General features: G+C 44.9%; 1 long non-coding RNA gene across 2 annotated transcripts; it reads right to left on the reverse strand.

The window, feature by feature from the left end:
* Nucleotides 1-267: 267 nt before the first annotated feature.
* LOC119306218 lies at nt 268-3,366 on the reverse strand. 2 transcript variants are annotated; one of them, XR_005148895.1, is made up of 4 exons: nt 2,726-3,366; nt 1,946-2,636; nt 1,486-1,572; nt 268-645 (listed from the first exon to the last, which is right to left on the reverse strand). It is a non-coding gene; the product is annotated as an uncharacterized LOC119306218 (long non-coding RNA). The 2 variants fall into 2 exon arrangements; XR_005148894.1 differs by having other exon boundaries at nt 1,946-3,366.
* Nucleotides 3,367-7,681: the final 4,315 nt, after the last annotated feature.

Consider the following 7,681-nt stretch of genomic DNA (forward strand, 5'->3'; position numbering starts at 1 on the left):
TATATTTGAACTAGATCATTGACGGCGCGCGTTGCCGCACCCGTCAATTTGTCCATGTAATGATAGGAATTAATATAAATATAAGGTGGCATGAGCAAAGATCTGGTGTGCTCCTAAATTAGGTCATAAATAGATGCATAAGCTGGACGATCTTATATTACTTTACAGAGTGAGTAAATAAAATAATTCCCGTAGGTTCACCAGGTTGACCCTCAAAATATAGCTCCCAACGAAATGAATGTTGTGAACCGACACCGGCATCTAGCATAGTTGCTCACGGTAGCACATTACTTAGTACTATCACATATTACCTAATTGCTGTAAGGAAACAACTGTTTATCGGAAGAAAAATAACAATATGCATTGATGTTTTATACCAAATTATATAGTTACATGGGGTTTTGGGAAGCCAATATTTAAAAGAATGGGTGGCGGATGACCAAACCCACACTAGGTTCTAAAATAGTGCATCCGGTGGCAGAAATGTCATCATGTTACTCAACCTCTTTTCAACAGGAGTCTTGGAATTTGGACGACATCCCCACCAAACATCAATCAAGAGGAAAGAGATCTCCAGAATCTTGGAACGAAAGTTGCTATCCAAAGTCCATCATAAACTACATCGTTGTCCAAGCAAGCAGTACTCTGACATCAAATGCCCCAAATTTGAATAAATATTGGAGTAGCAACTTGGGGACTTTTGATATGTATGATCAAAGAAATGATTGCCTAAGGATGACCCGAGACAAATTTAGTAATTAACGAAAATGAAGAAAAAAATGTACATTTACCTGAATGTCATATTCTACCTTCGGTAGCATTTTCCTAACAGGGCATATTAAACATAAAGGTAAACTAAAAACGGGAACAGTAAGTCTATGTCATTATGATTGCCTCCAAGCATAAATAAATCACATAGCTTGGCCACATTCCAACATTTGGCTAAAAACCAGCAACGTTTCATTGGGTTTAAGTGAGGGCTTCTCATGATATGATTTTTGAATAATTTACGTATGTTTCATATTTAAATAAAGCTGACTTCCACACCTTTCATCATAGAAATAACCATATTGGTTTATTTCTCTTCCTCGGGCTCTGGATTTTTTTATCATATCCACTGCAGGCGAGACCCGCTTTGCTAACTGAGTCATACTAAATTCACACCCTACCAATAATTAATTTATGGAAGTGTTGGATTTGTAAGATGATTAAAAATTAAATTGGTAAGTAGCTTGTAAGGGTGGGATTTTTTATACAACAAGCGTAAGGTTCTCTTAGAGGTTCATCTCAACAATATTCGTAGGCACTTCAACATATGAAGTGAAAAACCCCAAAGTTCATGTCAACAATTGATTTGCAAAGGTATTTGGTTTGTATGAGCTTGGTTCATGAATATTGCAATCATTACACAAAGTACATGGTATCCTTGAACAAGAAAGAAAGCTTCTTATGACCAAGATAAAAAGCGGCAGAGAGGTAACTTACTGCAGCTATACCATCTTGCTGTCATAATACTTGACATTAAACTGAGAACCCTCCAGCGTCATTCCCACCACCCAAGATAGCCAAAAGCTGGTAGATACGAAAAAAACTTGGAAATGATGTATCTCAGTTGGTAGCTTTTACTTCCTCCATTCCTAAATATTTGTCTGTTAGAGGTTTCAAATGGACTACCACATACGGATGTATATAGACATATTTTAGAGTGTAGATTCACTCATTTTGCTTCGTATATAGTCACTTGTTGAAATCTCTAGAAAGACAAATATTTAGGAACGGAGAGAGTAGTTAAGTAAATACAAGTGAGAATGCAAAAGCATCAGTACCAAAGCTAGATTTTGAAAAATTCATTGAAAGATAATGGAAGCAGCTTATGGCACCATGAGCTAGGCAGAACACTGATAATGATTGCAAATTTGTTGTACATGTCTAGTTATGTCCTTACCTCACTGTAAAAGATATTCTCACCGTCAGAACCCAACAATGCTTGAGACTTGAAGAACATTTCTTCCTTGCTGGTTTATACTGAAGACCTGATAGTTAAACTATGTTAGTTATGTTCTTTACGAACAAAAGGATCAAAATGGTTCAGAGAAAGAAGGTGCAATAGAAAGAAGAAATTTGATCAACTTGATTAACAAAGTCATATTGACTTTTATACATCACTAAAACATCAATTTGAAGTAAGTGATAAACCAATAACCTTGGTGCATCAGAATATGATTTGTTAGACTAATATTTACAGGGCTAGCATTTGATTTCGAACACATATAATCTCTAGTAATTTTATTCTCTTCTTCCACAATTCGTGCTTGTTGCTTGGGCAGGTAACCACCGAAGAATATGGCAAGCCAACAATACAGAAACTTTGTATACACAAAACCTTAATTTCGAACCATGTGGACGGAACAACTCTATTCAACCCTGAACTCTTGTGTGTAGACTTGGTTATGGATTCGGTAGTTCATGTAGTAGCATGGCACAGAGAAATTTAGTTATTTCCCATAGACATGTCCTCTCCTGCCCAGCGCCATACATCACCTACAATCTGAATTCCGCGGGGCACTAATCCGAGACCCAACCTACTTGTGCAGTTGCTGGAGAACCATGGTGAAGAAGTTGCCCACCAAGAGTCCCTTGTAGAAAAACAGAGTATGATTGAATGAAAACAAAGTTACGATCTGAAATAAGATGAGGGAGGGTTAGTGTTTAGATGGTTGAGCACCTCCGATGGACGAGGAAGGCCACGACTACGACATTGAGATGTGGAGGAGGGGGCAGTGCGCGCTGTCGCCGCGTTGATCCACCGTTACCGGCTAAGGGAAGATGGGGCGTCATTCGCCACCGCCGCCGCTGCCGCAAGATCCCAGCTTATGCGTGCGGAGATGTGTCCCAAAGTCCAGTGGCCCATGCCGCACGCTCGCCCCTCCCAACAGCACCCGGAACCTTAGTGTGTGTTCCATCGCCACAACCTTGGCGGAGGCACCGCCGGCTTGTTGCCGGCCGCCGCCGCCAGCGGTTTAGGGATGGGTGGCGTCGTAGCCCGACAAGCAGGTGCGTCCCGGTGGGTGCGGCTGCTCGAAGTCAGACTGCGCGATGGGCGCCTCCCGTCGAAGTGTGAGGGGCAACGCCACTTGGCCCAGAGATCTGGGAAGGACGCCGCCTCTTGAGGTCGCATCCGCCGCCGGCGGTTTCCGGATGGATGGTCCACGGGAACGGGAGGTCGAGGAGGGTGAGGCGATGCAAGCCCAATTGTCATTGCGCGGTGGAGGACTGCGACGAGCATGGGAAGCGAACACGCCGCGGTCGCCGTCGTCATCCGCGTGGGAGAGGGAGGGGCACGAGCGAGGAGAGAGGTCGTGGGGTTTTTTTAGGGGAAGAGAGGTCGTGGGTGGGTGGGTGAGGAGAGATATCGTATTATTTTGCGGCTGAGATGGGCTTCTTGCTCGTGAGGCCGAATTAGCTGGAGGCCCGATCAACCAGTGCACTTTGATTTTTCCATGGGAGTAGCGTCCCTATAGGACAGCCGACCCACTTGCTGAAAAACGAGGGAGACAGCGCCCTAACCGTGATTAGACGGCCAGAGATGGCTCAATCGTGAAATAAACGGCTGTGGTCGCTGATGGCCTGAGAGGGCTGGAATGATGCTCAGTTATATGTATCTAAATATCAGCTCTCTGATGAATGTGATGGATGTGCTTGAATCGAGGTTTTTGATGGGTTTAGGTTCAATCCACTTAGTGAACTTGTCGACTGCCACGAGGAGATGGGTGAAGCCGCTTCTGCCAATCCTCAAGGGCCCAGCCATGTCGAGTCCCCAAACAACAAATGGCTAGACGAGTGGGATAGTCTTCAAGGCTGATGCAGGTTTGTGAGACATGTTGGAGTAAAACTGGCATCCTTCACACTTCTCGACTATCTCCTTAGCCATTTTGTTTGCTCGCGGCCAATAGAATCCCGCTTGGTATGCTTTGGCCATGATGGTCCGAGAGGACGCATGGTGACCACTGGTCCCCGAGTGAATCTCATTCAGGATTAGTTGACCCTCTTCTAGGGTAATGCACCGCTGAGCTACGCCAGTCACACTTTCTCTGTAAAGTTGATCACCTACCACCGTGAAGGCTTTGGATCTGCGAACAATCTGCCGAGCTTCATCTTCATCCTCTGGGAGCTCTAGCCTAAGCAGATATGCGATGTACGACACTGTCCAGCCAGGGATGCTCACCAAAACCTCCATGATTAGGTCAATAACCGCTAAGACTTCAACTTCAGTCGGATTAGTTGAACTTATCGGTTGTGGGGGCTCCTCTGTAAAGGGATCTTCTTGAATTGACGGGGTGTGGAGATGCTCCAAGAACACATTATTGGGAATAAGCTTCCGAGTGGAGCCTATTTTAGCCAGATCATCAGCAACGTGATTCTTGAGTCGGGGTATGTGGTTAGGCTCCTTTTCTTGGACGGAGTCAAAGCTTATGATCATCACAAGTTGTGTCTCGATTGTTCAAAATTTCTGACAATGGAGCATCACTGACGACTGAAACTGAGTGATCTACGAAGTAGTGTGCAACTTTCTTCGTTGTCATATAGATTCCATAGACAAGCTTCTGGTAATGCGAATACCTTTGCTTGGACGGAGTCAAAACTTCAGAAATGTAATACACTAGGTGTTGAACCTTATAGGCTTTACCTTCTGTTGGATCGAAACTATGTCTAGAGGGGGGGGGTGATTAGACTACTTGACCAAATAAAAACCTAGCCTTTTTCCAATTTTAATTCTTGGTAGATTTTAGCAACTTAGCACAAGTCAAGCAATCAACCTACACATGCAATTCTAGAGTATAGCAGCGAAATTTAACACAATTGCATATGAAGGTAAAGGGGAGGAGTTTGAGGAGGCAAACCCAATTGGAGACACGGAGATTTTTGAGCCGTGGTTCCGATAGGTGGTGCTATCGTACATCCACGTTGATGGGGATTTCAACCCACGAAGGGTAAGGGCTGCGCGAGTCCATGGAGGGATCCACCCACGAAGGGTCCACGAAGAAGCAACCTTGTCTATCCCACCATGGCCGTCGCCCACGAAGGACTTGCCTCACTAGGGGTAGATCTTCACGAAGTAGGCGATCTCCTTGCCCATACAAACTCCTTGGTTCAACTCCACAATCTTGCCGGAGGCTCCCAAGTGACACCTAGCCAATCTAGGAGACACCACTCTCCAAGAAGTAACAAATGGTGTGTTGATGACGAACTCCTTGCTCTTGTGCTTCAAATGATAGTCTCCCGAACACTCAACTCTCTCTCACAGGATATGGATTTGGTGGAAAGAAGATTTGAGTGGAAAGCAACTTGGGGAAGGCTATAGATCAAGATTCATATGGTAGGATTGGAATATCTTGACCTCAACACAAGTGTAGGTGGTTCTCTCTCAGAAAATGTAAGTTGGAAGTGTAGATATGTTCTGATGGCTCTCTCCATGAATGAAGAGGGGGTGGAGGGGTATTTATAGCCTCCGCATAAAATCTAACCATTACACACAACCTACCAATCTTGGTGGGACTGAATTGAGAAACTCGGTCGGACCGATTTAGCAAATCTAGTGACCATTAGGATTTTCGCTGGGACCGACATGCAACTCGGTAGGACCGATATGGTTAGGGTTAGGGCATAACATAATCTCGGTGAGACCAATTACACAAACTGGGTGAGACCGATTTTGGTAATAAGCTAACCAGAGAGTTGGTCAGGTAAACTCGGTGGGACCGAAATGTTACGAAAGGGAAACAAAGAGTTTACATTGCAATCTCGGTGGGACCGATCGCTCATCTCGGTGAGACCAAAACGTTACGAAGGGAAACAGAGAGTTTGCAATCCCATCTCGGTGAGACCGAGATCCCTATCGGTGAGACTAATTTGCCTAGGGTTTGTGGCAGTGGCTATGACATCTGAACTCGGTGGCGCCGGATAGAAAGAATCGGTGGGGCCGAGTTTGACTTCTGGTTTAGGTCATAGGTGGATGTGAGAAAGTATTTGAGGGCTTTGGAGCATATCACTAAGCATTTTGAGCAAGAGCCTCATTAAGCAACACCTCGTCCCTCCTTGATAGTATTGGCTTTTCCTATAGACTCAATGTGATCTTGGATCACTAAAATAGTAAATGTAGAGTCTTGAGCTTTGAGCTTGAGCCAATCCTTTTGTCCTTAGCATTTTGAGGGGTCCACTTTTCTCATCCATGCCATGCCAATCATTGATATTTCCTAAAATATTTATCTTGAGATAGCATTAGCTCAATGAGCTATATGTTGTTAGGAATTACCAAAACCACCCAGGGATAGTTGCACTTTCACCTTCTTCCTCCCGCTCGACTGTGAGCACCGTACTGACAACATGTCCAATGGTTGCAATATACAATAGCAGAGGCTCCTTGCTGACTAGAGTAGCAAGCACCGGCTGGGTGGAAAGCAGCACTTTGAGCTCTACAAACGCTGCTTTAGCTTCAGGAGTCCACTCGAATGTATCAGACTTTTTCGTCAGTCGATAAAGAGGCAATGCCTTTTCACCGAGGCAAGAAATGAATCAATTGAGAGCAGCCAAACAACCCGTAAGCTTATGAACATCATGCACGCGCACAGGGCGTATCATTCGGATGATTGCTCCAATATTTTTTGGGTTCGCGTTGATTCCTCATTCAGAAACAAGAAAACCGAGTAATTTCCCCTGGAACTCCTAATGTGCACTTGGATGGATTCAACTTGATGTCATATCTTCTCAGGTTGGAAAGGTTTCATCGAGGTCAGTCAGTAGGTTGGAACTCTTGCGTGACTTGACCACGATATCATCCATGTATGCTTCCACGTTCCGACTGATTGGATAGAGCAGGCACTTCTGTATCATGCGCATGAACGTGGCTTCAGCATTATTCAGACCAAAAGGCATGGTAACATAGCAAAAACACCCGAATGGGGTGATGAAGGCTGTTTTTATTTCGTCAGGCCCATACAGACGGATCTGATGGTACCTGGAATATGCATCCAAGAAGGATAAACGCTTGCACCCCGCTATCGAGTCAATTATCTGATCGATGCGGGGGAGAGGAAAATGATCTTTCGGGCATGCCCGATTGATATGCTTGAAGTAAATACACATACGAAGTGAATCATCTTTCTTAGGGAGCATGACGATGTTGGTGAGCCACTCGGAGTGGTAAATCTCGCGGATGAACTCAACGGCCAAGAGTCGAGCCACCTCCTCGCCAATCGCCTTTCTCTCCTCAACGGCGGACCGTTGAAGATGCTCTTTGACTAGTTTTTCTTTTGGGTCAACACGCAAACGGTGCTCAACCAGCCCCCTGGGTACACCTGGCATGTTAGAAGGTTTCCATGCAAAGATGGCCCAGTTCTCACGGAGGAACTGGATGAGCGCGGCTTCCTATTTGCCGTCGAGTGTCGTTGATATGTGAGTCGGAGCTGCATTAGGGTCTTTCGGGTGGATATGAACAGACTTGGTCTCTCCAGCCGACTGAAATGTAGATTCTGAAGCAAGCTTCTTGGACTACAGCAAATCACTCAGATCTGCAGTTTTCTGATACTCATGCATCTCTACGGCTGCTATCTATTCATCTGCAATCTTGCATCCCTTCTGAAGGCATTCTTCTGCTCTCTGTTTATTTCCTGTAACTATGATC

Source organism: Triticum dicoccoides, chromosome 1B (assembly GCF_002162155.2).
Source record: "Triticum dicoccoides isolate Atlit2015 ecotype Zavitan chromosome 1B, WEW_v2.0, whole genome shotgun sequence".
Classification (NCBI taxonomy): Eukaryota; Viridiplantae; Streptophyta; class Magnoliopsida; order Poales; family Poaceae; genus Triticum; species Triticum dicoccoides.